The following is a 17,980-nucleotide window of genomic DNA, read 5'->3' as shown; positions in this document are numbered from 1 at the left end:
TTCTTATACATATTCATACCCACACACAGACACACATGTGTACATAATTTTAAAAAATAAAATATGAAACCTTTGTTGTTCAAGTGGTTCCTAAGGATGTCCACAGTGAGGACATTGGGGTCTTGGTACATTATTATCTGAGGACTTGTTTTGGTGAGTTGTTCAGAAACCACACTTGAACTTCTGAAAACCGAAAGAGGAAATTCTTGACTCACCAACCTGTAGGTCCCTTATTAGACAGATGATGCCTTTGCACATCACTATCTTTCTTTGCAGATACTTCTGCTGGAAAATAAGGCCGAGGTCAGCCTTATGTTAATTGCTTTAATGGGGCTCTGAGGAGCACTGTATCTCAAAAGGACAGTCAGGAAGGAAGTGCAATTGGTAGATTCAGATTACTTGTTTTCTGACCTTGCTGAGGCCACACACAATAAAAGAAAGGAAAGGAATTCAGGACAAAGATGTTCTTTCTATAAAGCTCAGTTTTATGCCTTTTGGGAGGACACAGGGAGCAGCAAGAAGTTGATCAGAGTTTGCTTTTAAGAACTGTGGCTTAAAATGATTGAGGGTATGGTTATTGAACCCACAATACATACCTCTGAAAATATATGAGTTGACGCACATCACATATGAAAAATGACCTTTATAAAGAATCACAACTTAAGGTTTGGGAATCAGACTTCAAGAGTATTTGTTGTATGTATACATGAAACACATATACAAACACATTGCATTTGGGGAGTTTTTATTAGCATAATGCATGCTATCTTTGTGTGTTCTATTCAGTTATTGAATGTTGCCAGAAAATATTTCTTGGTTTTATAATTTAAATCAAATGTTTGTCCTTAGTATGCCCTTTTGCCATTTACATGTGTTTTTGTTTCTAATTCTTTTTCTAATAATAGTTCATATTTGTGGCGTACTTATAGTATGCCAGCCCTTTGCCTAACTTATTATATTTACAATGGTCTAGGTCATTTCCCAATTACAAATGAGAAAAATTAACACAGAGTGTTAATTGTTCAAGGTCATGTAGTATTGATTCAAACCTATTTTGGGTAATATTAGAGCCCACCTCTGAACTACAGTAATGACACTCTCAGCCTTTGGTTCTCTTTGTGTAACGATATCTTCACTCACTTTTACCACAAATACAGGGCTGTCCTGCAATTGGATCAGCCACGTCAAGTACCTAAATTCCCATTGCCCAGTGCAGGTCCTTTGGAACTGGTGCCTGTTGAGATAATTAGGACTTCCTTTCCTGGTAAAGGGTTAGAAGCTGCCTTGGGGTCCAGAGAACATGGGGAGTTTAGGGAGGAGAATAATAAAGCACAATGAAAAATTCATCTTATTTTTCAACACAAGAGAAATACAGAGGTGTCAGGCTAAGGGATCAACTAGGAAGTTACAGAAAAGTTAAAAAGATCTAATTCCTGGAGGCTGGAGAGATGACTCAGTGGTTAAGAGCACTGACTGCTCTTGCAGAGAAGCCAGGTTCAGCTCCCAGTGCCTACATGGTGACTAACAACCATTCGTAACTCTAGTTCCAGGGTATCTGATGCCATGGTATTGCATGACATGAGTATACTTACATACATGCAGGTAATACACTCATACACATAAGATAAACTTAAAAAAAATACATCTAATTCCTTTTGACTCATCCATATCTCTAGGATAGTTTAAACAATGCTATTTAAGACTTATGAGGTGAACTAATTTGGATTTAATTTTTTTCGTCTTTTTTGGTAAATTTTTTATTGAATTTTTATGTATTTCATACAGAACATCTTAATCATCTTTATACTCCCCACCCCATTGGCACCCTCCAATAGCCTCACTCCCCTCCCCCAGTAGAATTCATACATCCTGTCATTTGTGTTAAGGCCTATTGTGTCAAGTCAGTGTCCCTAGACATCCCTTAGTGCAAGTTCATTCACTGAGGTCTAGTCACCCTATCTAGAGCTCCTCCCTTTAAGAAGATCAGCTCTTCCTTATGCAGCAGTAATCAGCTGCCAATAATTCTTCGACTAAGAGTGGGGCCTGCTGTCCATTTCCACAGTCCTATGCTGGGTTTTTGTCTGCTTGAGATTGCATGGTTCTTGTGCATGCTGATACCATTGCTGTAGTTCATATGAGCAAGGTCCAGGAGCCTGTAGGACTATTTCTGTATGGTCATGCACCTTCTCCCTGGCTCTTACAATCTTTCCACCCTCTCTTTCACAATGGTCCCTGAGCCCTGGATGGATGGAGTTTAATATAGGAGTCCTGACTAAGGACCCACACTCTACAGACTCTCGTTCTCTACACTTTGGCCATTTGTGACCTTTTGTGTTCCTAGCCCAATGTTGCATGAGGGAGCTTCATTGATGAGTACTGAGAGATGCATTAATGTTCTCTTTACACCTTGTTATATGTTCCCGTGAGCCTTAGGTATAGAGAGGTTCCATTGTAGATGTACCATTTAGGCTTGGACAATTTGAAAACAATCTTTGTGTATGACCAGTTATGGAATTCTGTAATAATCTCCATCTGTTTCAAAAGAAGTTTCTTTGATGAGTTGTGATGGGATACTTGTCTATAAATATAGAATCCATATTTTGCACATAAGAAATTACATTTTAAAAAAAAGAAATTACATTTGTCTAGGGATGTGACAGCCTTGGGGTTGTCTCTAAGATCTATGACCTCTCCAGCCATGTATTTTGGGCTATGTTTACAGTGCCACACATGAGTTTCCTCTTCCCATTAGGTAGCTGTTTTACTCCCAACATAAAAGTGCCACTACTGCACCAGTGTTGTTTGCTGTGAATTTTTTTTCATCTTTTACTCAGTTTGAAATTTGTTCCTGTGTTAAAATTTCTTCTTGTGATAAACAATAGGTCTACAGGGCTCACCTGTGTCAAAGGCTCCTGATTAAAAAGAAATACTGTATTCTTCTCTGTAACACAAACTTAAGTATCCCCAAACAAGAAAAGAAAATCAAGAGAAAATACATGTTCTATTAATCTAAAACACTTGAGATTTTGCTAAGATTTGCTAATGACCAAATATACAAACCTCAAATTTTTCCACTGAAGAAGTATATTCAATCAGTTTTTTTATATTACTGCCTTTTATAAAGACGACTATTTATTCCTTGTATTTTTTTGACAAAGATGTAAACTTCCACATTTTATCCATTTCTTATCTGATAAATACTCTTGATTACTTTTGCCCTTATATTTACTTGCCTAAAGAGCAGTAATTGTAAGTAGGCTCTGTTTCTAAAGGTGTATGTGTATATTTGGCATTTTGTCCTGTCACTATACAAAGGTATTTTGGTACTTTTATTTTGATTTGGTTTTTGCATGATGGGCATCCAACCTAGGGCCTTGTGCGTATTATAGCAAGTGCTCCCTCATAGAGCTGCATCTCCAGCCCCAAGGGTAATATTTCTTATGTATGTGGAATACATTTAGCAGGGTGCCTAGTGCGTGTCCTCTTCTATTTCTCTTGATAATTTAGAAAGCCGCATTTGGGAAAACATCACTTCCTTTGGAATAATATTGAATTTATGTGTGTTTGTATCAAATTACAACACTGTGCTCTCATCTTTAATATAACTAAGTCTTTGAGTAGTAAAGTTAATTTCCAAAATTTTAGAAGTATATATTCATCATTTGGGGAACTTATGGAAGAATCTATATTTAGGGGTTTTCTCTTTGAAGATTCAACTCTCAAAATTACACTTTTATCAGACTTGGGCCCAGGCTGCTTACTACTAACAAGACAGTATTCAGGAACTGAGAGCTGAAGGGGTGGGGGGGGGGGGACACGGACGGACGGACTCAGTTTTATTCAAGAACCAGCATCTTGAGATGGTAAAAGGGCCATCATCCTCGAAACTACATCTGGGGGAACTCAGGAGGGCCACCACAAGCTTTTATGGGGGACCCAGGAGTGCAAGGGACCATGGGCAATTTGGCTACATGCTTAGCAGGTTCTTCTAGAGAAAGGGCTGCCTTTTTATTTCCCTCTGTGATTGGAAAATCACAATTGGACTTGACCTCCTGAGGCTAGCTCCTATATTTTCTTCAAATAGACATACTACTTTTCTGCAAGCTAAATTTCATAGAAATATATATATTTCGTGTTAGTTGATACGCAGAACTTAAGAAAAGTCTTTACATATTCTGAATATATCTGAAGGTCACTAGATATGTTGGGGCCTGTGAATCCAAGGAATGTTTATTACCAGTTAAGATTTCTTTGTGTTGTGTGTGTGTGTGTGTGTGTGTGTGTGTGTGTGTGTGTATTTGTTGTTATTTTGAGACATGGTCTCTTGTAGCACAGACTAGCCTCAAACTGAGTTTGTAGCAGACTGCCTTGAACTCCTCCCTCCGCCTCACCTCACCTCAAATTCTGGGATAACAGGGAAGCATCACCATGCCCAGCCGCTATTAACATCTTGAACATTTAAGTGCAGTTTCTTTTTCAAATCTAGATTAATGAACAAAAGGCAGGGGATAAAATCCTATCTAAAGGCTTAGGGAGAGAAACTAACCTTCAGAAGGTCAAAGGGGGAGTGGGAGGGTGGGAGAGGAAGAGAAAGTAATTCTGACAACACCCAAAGAAGAGGCTGCTGTTACAATAACAGTTCAGCAAACTGTGTACAAAAGATTCTATAACACACTAAAGTTTTATATATGACTTTCCAGTATTCAAATAGCTATCCTTAATGGGGGGAAAAATAGAAAATAAAAATGGCCTACAAAAATCAAATTTCATGTATTTCTCCTTTATAAACATCTTTCTTACTTGTTCAGCAGTATTGTTTGTACCCAACAGATGCTCAAGTCACAGTCATTAATATTTATGGATATAAGTCAATAGTTTTATACTATTTTCACTGCTTCATGGGGACATGTGATGGTCTTTGCTCTTGGTCGGTGCTGTCCTTATGTCTTTACTGTGTTCTCAACGAGCTGAGGTTATCTATGTCATTTTTACATATTCATCTCGAAACATAAAAATCAAAGAAAGAATTCAGTCATGTTCTTCCCAACGTCTTAATTCCGTCCTTGTTTATCAGAGGTGGCTGAGCTGAGAATGGACTTCTAGGTTGAACTCACTTCTCCTCCAGACATCTGAAGCTGTATCTCACTGTATCACCTCTGTCATTCCCATAGAGAAGGCTACCGTTGCTGAGTTACTTCTTTGTGGATTATTTACCTTTTTCTTTGTTTGCTTTCTGGTTTTTCCCTTTGCCTTTGGTGTTCTGTACTTTCTCTACACGGTGTTTGGATCTGAATTTATTTTTCTATTTCCTTATTTAAGACTTTTGTGTTTTTTTAATTAAGGTTTACATCACTCATCAATTCTGGAAAAATTTTAACCATTAGTTGTCTGAGTCTTGGCATTTATCCTTTTGACCATTCTCTCATATTGCAGGACCTCTTGCTGCTGTTAATACCCTCACTCTTTTATTTTGCTGTCACTTCATTTCTAAGCATTCTGAATAGTTTTCTTAAATCTGTGTCTCAATTCATTAATGTTCCCTTGAGCTACATCTGATGTGTTGCTTAACTGTCCCATGGAGAATTTTAATTTTGTCAGTTATATTTTTAATTCCCAGAAGTGCTGTTTAGTTCTCTTTTGATATCTATTTAAAGAGTTCTGGTTTTTTGTTGCATTTTGTTCCTTCCTTAAATTTGCAAGTTTCTTTTATGCACTCAATCACCTTGAACACATATTTTCTGTTCTCTTGTAAATTATTGTTCTATTATACCAATTTTCAAAGGCCTACACTTGTGTTTGTTGTATCTGGTAACTTTTGCCAATAGTGAGTTATCGCCATTGTTTTAGAACAAACTGTATGTAAGGTCTCTTATTTCCAGAGTCCCACCAAGGGAGGCAGGCCCAAAGCTTCCTTTGTTGTCTACAAGTGGACAGCTGAAATGCTTCCCGGGTAAGGAGACAAGCCACCCTCCCCTGTACAGCCGTCTCACTGTCTCCTCTAGTTCCTTGCCCATTGCATATCTTGTGAACTCATTTCTGCATTAAAAAATTCTATTTTATTCAGCATCATAGAAACGTATCTGGGAGATCTATAGTCATCCTAGTCCCTTATCCTGCTTTTAGTCATCGATGGAATTCTTGATCTGCTTCCCAGGCAGATGAAGTCAGGGTTAGCATCTCCATGAGCAAGCAGGAACTCACTCCAGAGCAAGGTGAAGTGTCCACCAGGGTGAACAGAGAGGAGAGTGAAGGCTTGTCACCATCTCTCTCCTCTGATCCTAGAGTCTTCTTAGGTGCAACTTTGTCTCTTATGTTCTTTGTTTGAAACCTTCATTTCACACTCTTCTCATAGCCACAGTCTGTCTTCTGCCATGTACCTGTGTAAGCCCGTTTCTTGCCTGCCACCATGCATTTATGCATGCTCAACCCTCTTTCTTTTTTTAAAAAATATTTTATTTATTATTTTTTATTTTATGTATATGAGTGTATTGCCTACATGTATGTGAGCACACCCGTGTCATGCAATGCCACAGTGGTCAGAAAAGGGCTTCAGATTCCCCTGGAACTGGAGTTAAGAATGGTTCGTAGCTGCCATGTGGGTGCTGGGAATCGAACCCGGGTCCTCTGCAAAAGCAGTCAGTGCCCTTAATCTCTGAGCCATCTCTCCAGCCCCTCAACCCTCTTTCTAGAATGGCACTCAGCTTCTATTCCTGCTCTTCTGTCAAGGCTCAACTCATACCTCCTCAACAAAAGGTTTACTTGATTTCTTCCCTGATATGCCCATAAAATGGTGTCCTTGCCCCCCCCCCAGGCACATGCACACACACACATCTCTAAATATCTGTTTTGCTATAACTACCTTATTCTCTCAAAGTATTCTGTCTTCATTGAATTAAAATAATTCAGTATAATAGAATAGAAAATGCCCAAGGATATTATAGTTCTTAGGAATATATGTTGCTTTGTGAAGCTTTCTACCATGGTAGAAAATATATTTTCATGGGAGTAGGATTTTTGTTGAAGCAGCATTGTATTCACCTATAAGTTACCGAGAGACAATACCTGCAACTCTGTATCTTATACATCTTGTTATTATTATCTCTATTTTCATTTGTTTCTCTCTTTCTTGCTTGCTCACTCACTCACTCCATGTTCTCAGGTTTTAGCACATTACATATGATAGATAATAAATGGTTTTAGAATAAATATGTTAACAAATGAGTAAGGAAAACATTATTAGAGTAGCTCAAAAGAATTATATTTGTAGGAACACACACTTTCAAAGGCCATCTTGCTAACCTCTACACCTATGATAAGGGATCTTGCTCTGTCCTTTCTACTTGGTAGATGAGGGTTCTATAATATATTGAGTAGAAAAGACATTGATTCTTCACCTCCTGCCTGGGGCATCTGAGGATGCTTCATTATTCATTGACATGGTCACTTCTACCATTCCACTCCACCAATAGATGATCTTTGCATTAAAGCTGACTCTTGGCTAGGGCTGGAGAGATGGCTCAGTGGTTAAGAGCACTGACTGCTCTTACAGAAGACCCGGGTTCAATTCCCAGCACCCACATGGCAGCTAAGAACCATCCTTAACTACAGTTCCAGGGGAATCCGACACCTGCTTCTGACCTCCGAGGTGTTGCACGACATGGGTGCGCTCACATACGTGCAGGCAATACACTCATACACATAAAATAAAAATAAATGAAATTTTAAAAACTGAGTCTCAGAATATATATTCTCACTATCTACAAGTCTCTGTTTATATAGCATCTGTCATGTAGTCAGTGGTTGTTACCCTTTTAGTTAACTCCTTTTAAAATCAAGACTCTTTTCCAAGCCCAAGGGCTCCTATAAGTTTTGGCTCTGTTGACTGAACAGACAAGAAGATAAAAAGTTATTTCAAGCAAGCTGATTTTGATTTGAATCTTGATTCCATCTCTTAAGAGCTGTGTGGACTTGGACCATGTCACCTTCCCTGTTTCCTCATTTGCAGGATGAGAGTGAGTGCCTAATTTCTAGGGTGGTTGGGGTTGTGGGGAGGTGATGTGTGTGGAGCACCTGATGAACTTTTGTGCACTCCTATTCATTCCTTGTCATCATCGTCATTGCTGCCATTGGAATCAGGGACCCTGGAGCAACTAACCCTATCTTCTGGTGCTTCCTTGAAAGCCAGCCTCTCTTTGTATTTACTTAAACAGAATGTAGGCTGGAGCAAAGCAGTTGGTTGCTTGCTGTTGCATTCATGAAATCTATCAGCTGTTTCTCCTGAACTTGGCTATGGTACACTAGTACAGCTAGAGCTGCTTTAAACCAGCTCGTTTAGGGCCTTCTGGGTCCTTGATCTTTGGGAGCTGACAGAGGCAAACATAAATGCACAAAAGAAGACAGCAGGGCCACCATCTCATTATAGTTCTACAAAGTACTTGAGGCTTGCACATAAGCAGGAGGACCAAGGCAGTGTAACCAGGACATGAAGTGAGTCCAACTAAAGAACCTTCATAAGTTCCTGAGGATAGACAGTCACAGAGACAAAGAGCAGCGTAGAGCTGAGCCATGCTGACTGGCCAGGTAATCAAAAATGTGAAAAGCTGGGTTGCTCAAGTAAAGTAATTTCAGAATTTCAAGAGTTGTCCTGTTTTCTCAGGCTGGCTCTTTTGTCTAATCCCCTTCCTGACTCATATGCAAGAAACTTGGTTTTTCATCATCGTAACCTATGCTTCTGGTACAGTCATTGTTTTCTTTACAATGAGAGCAGTCAGCAGCCAGTCAGAGCCCTAATATGTGCAACAAATGAAAGTTTTAACTCTTGCATCTCTGGGTGTCTAAGTCATGGTGTGTTGAACCTTCCGCTGCCCCTGTGAGGAGCTTCAGTGGAAGCTAGTTCAGGGATTGGCAAGTGTGTGAGCAAGAACATGAAGCAATCCCAACTCACCTGACAAAGAACTGGAAAGAGCTACATCTTCTTTTTTTGACTTTGGAATCTGGGAAACGGCAAGTATTCACATGACTTCAAAATCAGACAGCATGCCTAGCCTTCACCGCACCCCTCCCAGAGGCTAATATGGGAGGAGAGACCCGTGTCCATCTTCCTCAGACTTCCTGGAAGTTAAAAGCACTTTCATACTGAAAGGTTTTGTGAACATGGGTTTTGCCTGGGCCAGGATAACTCTTGCTGACATGATAGTCAGTGGATCAGATGTTCAGAAACTGGCCCTGAGCTGAATTGGGAGCACAGGTGTGGATGATGGAAGTGGTGATAATTCATTAGTGTTCTAATGGTGTTATGCTAGAATGGAGGCTTAATAATACACAATATGATCTAGCTGGTTTGCTAACATTAAAGAAATGATTAAGGGAATGTATGGTATATGTTTTGGTTTTTTGTTTTTATTGATGTTGTTTTTTGGTCTTTTTGAGGCAGGGTCTCCCTGTAGCCCCAGCTGGCCTAGCACTCACTGTGTAAATCAGGCTGACCTCCAAGATTCCCCTGCCCCTGCCACCATGCCTAGCTAGAATTTAGATAGATAGATGATGGATGGATGGATAGATAGATAGATAGAGGTATATATTTTACTTTTTTACTTTAAATATCTGATTCATTATTTTTGTTATTATTATTCCAAAGAGGCAATTTTGGGCACATTTTTTTCAGAAATAACTTGAAGCAGGTTACATAAAAAATATATACAATGAACTTTAAGGGGGGAAAATAGGAATAAGAAACCAAAGACCAAAAGATATGCCAAAGTGGGGTCAACTTTGGTGGAATAATGAAGGTTTCCATTAGTTCTGTTCTTTTTTTTTTTTTTTTTAATCATAAGTTTATTAGGTTTGCTAACAGAGCATATGGCGGGGTATTATTCATACAGAAGAGTAGGTACTCCCTCATTTACAGCTGTGCTGGAAAGTCCACACTCAAATATAGATCCTGGGACTTCCTGACAGCCACACAAAATGGCAAGAGAGGTGCCTCATGGCATTCTCAGCTTGTATATCCTTAGCCCCTATACCGCATGCAGCTAAGGTCCACTGATTGGGTGGGAGGGGTAACTGACTCCCCCATTGACTTCTTGATGAGCGCGGGAAGGAGGTGTGACTGTAGCTTCTCAGCATAGTGGTTGAAGGACACTTCCAGTTAACATTCCACCCCTTCCTCCAGCTCTTAAATTCTTTCTGCCAACCTCTTCCACAAGTCTCTGAGCCTTGAAGGGGGTGATAGATGTGAGGTGATCTTCCTCCCATTGTGGCAAGGCACTGAGCTTTCAAGTCTCTGCATCATCTGTTTTCCATGGGCCCTTGGCCCATTTCAGTGGGATTCCATCTACTATAAAAACACAAACAGCAAGAAGCAAGACCGTCTAAACAGTGGCTGCTATAATAACCTATATGGGTGTAAACACAAATGCTTGGACAGTGCTTTAGCAGGTGCATCACATCTGTCTAACAAAACAGTTGCAGTGACTTCCCCATTGGGGCCTATATCCTTCCCTGCCACAGGGGGTTGGCCTGGTCTACAGTACCAGATCTGTGTTCTATCTCTAGGAGAGGGCATTATATCCAATCTAAAATTTGCTAGTTGTATATACAGTAGATGTGCCACTATTGCACCAGCTGGAACTCTTGTTTGGCATGTTGATAGTGCAGCACATGGGGTCCATCATTGAGCAGATTATAGGGGATAGTTCTTCCCCAGCCATCTGCATGTTGCCTTCTGGCACTATGAAAGCCACCCTTCCAGTGGCAGGGAATGTCCAGCTTAGTCCAAGCTTGATTTCTCCCTCTCCCATGCTCACATCATGTGGTGTCTTCAGCAATAAAGTTTTACCATCCACTTCTGGTGTACAACCAACATTATTGGCAATGGCCTTTATTGCTTTGGGGGCCTCTAGGGCCCCTTTGGCCAACAGCTCATGGCGGGGGCAACCTACCTCTGGCACTGGAAGTTTCATTAATAACCGTATTGCTTCTGATAGGAGTTTCTTCCATCCCCATAGGGTTCCTTCTGTGGCTTTTCTTTTTCATTTTTTCTTTTTTCTTTTTTTTTTTTTTTTAACTGTGTATCGGGAGAATTTTTTCCCCTTTATTCCCATAGTTCTTTGCATAGCCCTCCTTCCCCCACTCCTCATTAACTAACCCCTTTTTGCATGTTTCTCCCTTAGTAACTAATACCTTTCTCCTACTAGAAACTGTTATGCTAAGTACAATAACACAAACTCAGGAAAAAAAAAAAAAGTATACTCTCCTTTATTTGTGGATCCTAGCACCATATCCTTATAAGTGAATGCATATCCTGCCGTAACTGCAGGAGCCAGGAATATGGAAGGGAACCAGGGAGGTAAAGGGAAAGAAGGAACCCAAGATAAAATTTATATTTTTTAATTAAAAGAAATTTATCTCTTTTTAAATATTTTATTATTTTTATTTTATGTGTATGGGTGTATTGCCTGCATGTATGTGAGTGCACCCATGTCATGCAATGCCACAGCAGTCAGAAGAGAGCTTCAGATTCTCCTGGAACTAGAGTTAAGGACAGTTTGTAGCCACCATGTGGCTGCTGGGAATAGAACCTGGGTCCTCTGCAAGAGCAGTCAGTGCTCTTAACTGCTGAGCCATCTCTCCAGCCCCAAAATTTATATTTTTAAACTAAGATGGAACATAAACTAGAAAGACCACAAACTATTTTCTTGAGATAGGAAATCATTAAAGAATCCAGGGTGCCAAACTGTACTGCAATACCCAATGTGTGTAATGAACTACACTGTGCCTAAAGACCAAACTTGTGTAAACTACATTCATGGCCAGATGGCTCCTGAAAGGCCAAGCAATTAGCTGATGATGACATTGTTGCATGCTAATGTTCCAGTTCAGGAAGGAATGTCTGTGACTAGGAATGTCTGTCCCTAGTCTCAAGTTTCAGCTCCTTATGGGTGTTGTTTTAGAGCTGGCATGAGGACAACTTGGTATCTACTTGACACCAAGCAGAACACAGTACTGGAATAGTGACCATGGTGGCCACCACCAACAGTCTATATGGGACCAGTAGATCCAGTTATGATTAATTTGATTGTGACTCTAAGTTAGTAGACTCTTGGGCAAGACTTCTCTTGTGATTTTAGGACTTCATCTGATAAGAGGAACAGACCAAGCTTAGGATGTTGCTAATTTATCTTATAATAGACTTGGGGGGTGGGGGACAGAGGGATGTAGCTCAATGGTAAAATATATACTTAGCATGTATATATCATGTTCAATCCCCAAGAACCCCCACCAAAAAAGGAAGGAAATCAATGAATTTTACTTTACCTTAGGACATATGGTTCAGAGATTGAACATTTGGTCATAGTCTTGCATTTTGCCCCTCAGGTGGCCTGTCTTTCCTACGGACTCCAGATACCCTTTTATATAGGGAACATGATATTTTTAGAAAATATCATAACCTTTTATTTGGTAAATCTAGATAAAAGGTTATGATAAAAGGTTATGATACTATTGCTTCCACACGCCTAATAAAAGTATAAAGAGAATAATCTAGATTGATCTTTTAAATATTTAAGGAGTTTGTGAGTTGGGAAATCCTTCTCACTGGAGAACAGAATGACTGTCTCTACATTTGGCTCCTTATGTGATAGAGCATCATACAAGCAGTGGTGTTCAATCATGGTCACAGAGTTCAGCCTCACTAACCTTACCATGGTGTGTTTCATCATGTCTAAGATTGCAAGGGGGTGATGTTTCTGCACCATTGTACCCACCAGTCTTTCTATGCAAAGCAAACGTTACATGTCTGTTGGCTGACTGATATGTAAATAGAGAGATCCAGCCTTCAGAGACACCGTGGTTTCAAGTCTGCTTCCACACACCTAATAAAAGTATAAAGAGAGTAATCTAGATTGATCTTAATACTGTCTAGAAAGGAGACTGGGGAACTGCTTTCAGATGGGAATTTTTCTGTCACACTTGACAAGGCCTGGCTTTTTTTTCTATTTATAATCAAACCAATAACTTTTAAAATACGTGTTTGTGGGGCTGGAGAGAAGGCTCAGTGGCTGAGAGCACTGGCTGCACTTGCAGAGGACCCAGGTTCGATTCCCAGTGCCCACATGGTGGCTGACAACTATCCATCTAGTTCCAGGAGATCCAACGCCTTCTTCTGAAGGACATGGGTGCACTTATACACATGCAGGACATACATTCATACTCATAAAATAATAAATAAACAAAAAAATAGGTGTTTCATAGTGAGCTTAACCTGGCGCTTTCCTTATTTAATCTCTAAGGAGATTTACCAGAAACCCAAAGACTCACCTTAATCCAGAAACAAACATCACTAATAACTAAAACCAGAGATAATTGTTGAAAGGTTCTGTTTAGCTATTAAGTGGAGTACTCTTTCAACTACAAACTAACTTTTCTCTGTACACGGCTAAACCTCAAATTTGCTTTCCTTATTATGAATATTCTTGGAGCCATATATGTGAAAACATTACTTTTGTGCTCCCTAAATGGGATTTTTCATCTGTGAAATGAAATTTAATGCCCCATTATAGTCAAATTGAACCTTACAGCAAATAAACCATGTGAAAAGTATCCTGAAGTAGTAAAAAAATGAAAGGACTTTTGATTCCAATTTAGTAGTATTTAGTTCCTCCATGGGCAAGGCTATATTTTTTTCATTTATTTATTTCCATTTTATGTTCATGAGTGTTTGCCTGCATGTATGTCTGTGTACCATGTGCAGGCAATGCCCATAGACGCCAAAAGAGGATGTCAGATCCCCTGGAACAGGAGTTACTATGGTTGTTAGCTGCCGTGTGGGTGCTGGGAACTGAACCCTGGTTCTCTGCAAGAGCAGCCAGAGCTCTTAACAGCTGAGCCATCTCTCTAGGCTCTACTTTATTTATTTTTCTTAAATAGAATTTTTATTTTCTTTGAAAATTTCATGTATATATGTAGTGTATCATGGTCATTCCCTCCCTCCAACTTCTCCCAAGACCCCTCAACATTCACCCTCCCAATATCATGTCTTTAAAAAAAAAAAAAAATCCAACTAAATGGAATTAGTGTTGCCCATGTGCACATGGGTGTTGGATCAAACACTGGGGGCATGACTGAATCGCAGAGTCATTCTGATTTCAGTTTCCCTGGTGGCTAAGGATGTACAACATTGTTTTGTGTATTTCTTTGTCATTTGTACTTATTTTGAGAACTGATAGAAATATCAATTTTAGTGCATATAAGAGATCATAAGCAAGTATATTATGGTTTACAGTGACAGAAAATAATAATAAAATTCATTCAAGGGCCTGTTAGATAGTTCAGCAGATAAAGACAGGATAAGTGAGAAACCAAGCCTAGTGGTCCGAGTTCAGTCTCTGGATCCCATATAGTGGATGGAGAGAAACAACTCCTGCAAGGTGTCCTTTGACCTCCACATGCACACCATGGCTCGTGAATAAATTAATATAAAAATATTTTTAAAATTCATTCAGTTATAGGAACTAGAGGTGTTACTCAGTGGTAGAGTGGGTTTTATCCTTAGCACCAAAATAATAAATAAATAAATAAATGCACAGTACTAATTTTTTTTCTTGTTTTTTGTTTGGGGGGATTCTTTTGGTTTTGGTTTTATTTTGGGATTTTTTGGAGTTTTTATGGGGCTTTTTTCATTTGTTTTTGTTTTGTTTTGTTTTCTGTTTGTTTTGAGACAGGGTAGTCCCACCTAGCCTAGAACTCCTATGCCTCTGGAGTGATGGGATTAAAGGCATGTGCCACCACACATGGCTATAGTACTAAGTTTTGAAGACTTCTTTTTGGATATAATATGGCTATGTTTCCATACAGGCATTTGAAAATTTGGAATTTCTAAAAGTCATCAATTTCAGCAGCAGTGTTACTTACTGTGGCGTTATGGCAGTTTGAACCAGTATAGATCTTGATGTCTATAGGTTGTGTCATCACTTACATGACTCACATTTTATTGGGTATTTTTATGGACATTTCTACATTTATATGGATTGTATTTATGGATATATCCAGTGCATTCTGACTAAAGGTTTATTGCCATAAAATACTCCATTTGATGATATTTCCTGATGTTTTGGGGAATTTCTACTCAATTCCTAAGCTGAAATCACATAGGTCTAAGGGAAGTGGAATTGGGATATTCCAGGAGATTTTCTCCAGATGATTCAGTCCTGCAGAATAGAAAGATTTAAGAGGAGAGACTAGCCTATGACAGCCACGGAGGGAAGAGCTCGCTGGAGGTGGGGTGATGAGTGAAAAGAAAGGAATGATCAGGACTGCAGCAATGCCGCTGAAAGCTGAGGCCCAGGAAGAAAAGGACTGAAGATGGCCACCATTTTGAAAATTCCTAAGGTCTCTAGGGATGCAATGATTGAAGAAATAGCAGAGAGGAAGGGAAGGCAGACATACAGAACACTCATTAGAGAACTGAATGGAAGAGGGCAGAGAAGAAACAGCAGCCAGAGGAGGGGATATGTAAAGAAGCCACTGAAGTGACCAGACTTAAAAGTGTTGCTAGCTGGGGGGGATTGAAGGTGGAGGTTATGCAGAGCTGTTGTATGGGACAAGGACCTGAAGAGACAGGAAAGCCAGCCAGATGAACTGAAAGTCCTTTTATTAAACACCATGCTAGGACAATAAAATAGAAAATCCAAGACTATAGAACAAAACCCAGAAAGAAGTAAGTGAAAGTTGCATCTTGTGTTTCTTGGTTGCTGTTAAAGAAAGAAGAGAATGTCCGTGAGAGCCATTCTTTTGTTCAATTAAAATGAAAATTAACTTTGTAGCTAAATTTAATTGAAGTTTCCCCTCTGCTGTTCAGATAATGGATTTGTTCGCAGGACTGTTAAATTTGACAGAGAAACAGGCTCTGCTGAAATGAGCAGAGCCAGCTGGAGCTAGGACAGATTATCTCAAGAGGTTTCAGTTGAAAAAGTAAGTATCCAAGTCTGAAAGGCTTTGGCTCTAGCGTCATGCTTCATGTCAGCCTTCCCACACTTCATCTTGCTGACTGGCACCTTTAGCTTCTTTGGAACAGTCTGTATCATTCTCTTGGTCTTAAATTATTTGCTCCAATGTTTTGGGTGAAAATCAGCATATAGTTTTGTTTACAGAAACTCATTTACTAACTAAAAGGAATAAAAGTGAAGCACTTGTGTCCATATCTACAAGCTCATTTCTACACATCTCCAGGGGTTTTAACTATTGAAGATTAGTTCTTACTAGCACCTGGTCTGGATGTCATAGGGTGATACCCATTGTTACTGGTGGATAAATTGAGGCTGGCATGAAGAGGGTGCCCGTCTTGGCCAGAAACTGGTCATCTGTGCAGCAGTCAATCGATATGATAACACATCATCAAAACAATGCATACCCCTGGGCTCCTGGCTGCCCTTCACATTGGGGGACTTACTTGGGATGAAGGTCATTATCTATGACTGTGCTTCCAAAGTCAAGTCAAAGGTGGCACAGATAAGATCAAAAGAGAAAAATATAGCAGTCATGAAAATATTTTGAGCCCCTCTTTTCTTTGGTTCAGATTGCAGCGACATGCCTGCTGCTGGGAGCTGATAGTTCTGGGTGAAACGCTTCACTGGCATTGCAACAGTTGGGTCATCAGCCCTGAACTCCAGAAGACACTGTCACCATGGTGACAAGACAGTACACTATTCAGCATCCTCTCCTGCCTGGTGGAAAACAGAAAATCTAATCTGAAATTAGTTGTGATACTTTTTGCCAACTAGGATCAGATATACAAATGCAAATTTTCGGTGCTGATGGTATTCGAAGCCTTCAGTTAATGATGCATAAAGATGTTCGTATAATCAAAAACACTGTAGTTTTAGGACTTGCAAAATCTCGTGGTTGGTTGTGTTGTTATCTTGGTTCTTTTTATAGTCATCTGATTACATTAAAAGTTTCCTCTAAGTTCCCTATTAAAATTCAAGTCTTTGGTAATGTTGGCCTTTTTGCTTTTTAAGAAGAAGGACAGTTACTCTCTATAATGCTCACATAGTATTTTCTACAGTACAGTTTTCTGGTTATATATAGAATGTTCCAAGAAGCTGACATAAAGCCTTAATGTCAATGGCAGTATGCACTGTCCCCAGAAAAACGTAGAATTCGGTTTCAGCTCCTAAACATTATAAAAGAGGGCACTCTTCAATCTTAATTCCAATAATAATGATGCTTAAAGTATCTCCTAATACAGTGACAACCACTCTGATAGACACCTTGTGACACTGAATAGTCTGTACCATTCATCTTTTTCTTCCTGTGAGGTGGGTTGGGTTTTGTTTTGTTTTGTTTTCTCCCAACGTTATTGGAGTTGAAGGAGCAATTTTTACCTATTATTATGTTTTCACAGTGGGCCTATCAGTGGGGATTGCTGATAGAACATGTGAATTGCAGGAGAGCCATAAGCTTCATTAAAGGAAGCCATAAAGACATAAATTCCTTAAAGTTGCCAACTGGTCCTAAATTGGTGGCCCGGCCTTTGCTCAAGCTTTATCAACTGGTCACTCCCCAGACTGAGAGAGACTGTTTAACAGAGCCAACTTGTCTCCTTTAGTGCCATAAGATAACTCGCCTGTGCTTTCTGAGAAAATAATCTTAGCAAGAAGACTCTCAATTAGCCCGAAGACACTAGACCCTGGCACCGAGCAAATTCCTGCAGCTGCGTTCAACAGAGTTCCTACGTAAGTCCAAACTGCTCTACCCTTCATTACAGATGTTCTCATTCCACAGAAGGATTTGTAAGCCCTTTGCTGTATTCTTGGAATAAAGGAACACATTCCTTGCCTGTTGAAGGTCTGACTCTGACTCTTATTTCTAAACTTTAAACTCCTTCCTTTTTCCACTCTCCTAAGTCTAATGGTTGCTTCCTCTACCTAATCTCTGCGTACATCTGGAGACTGTGTCCACTGTCCTGAGCATAAGGGCGAAG

The 17,980-nt window shown here is 39.7% G+C and overlaps 1 protein-coding gene across 7 annotated transcripts in view; it reads left to right on the top strand.

Moving 5' to 3' along the window:
* The window catches only part of Fry (FRY microtubule binding protein), a 479,403-nt gene that overhangs the window by 233,926 nt on the left and 227,497 nt on the right, over nt 1-17,980 (top strand). The window lies entirely within an intron of this gene.

This window comes from Nannospalax galili, unplaced genomic scaffold, assembly GCF_000622305.1.
Source record: "Nannospalax galili isolate Female #2095 unplaced genomic scaffold, S.galili_v1.0 scaffold768, whole genome shotgun sequence".
In the NCBI taxonomy this organism is placed as follows: domain Eukaryota; kingdom Metazoa; phylum Chordata; class Mammalia; order Rodentia; family Spalacidae; genus Nannospalax; species Nannospalax galili.
Note: the sequence above shows the minus strand (reverse complement) of the source record. Positions and strands in the feature narration are given on the sequence as shown.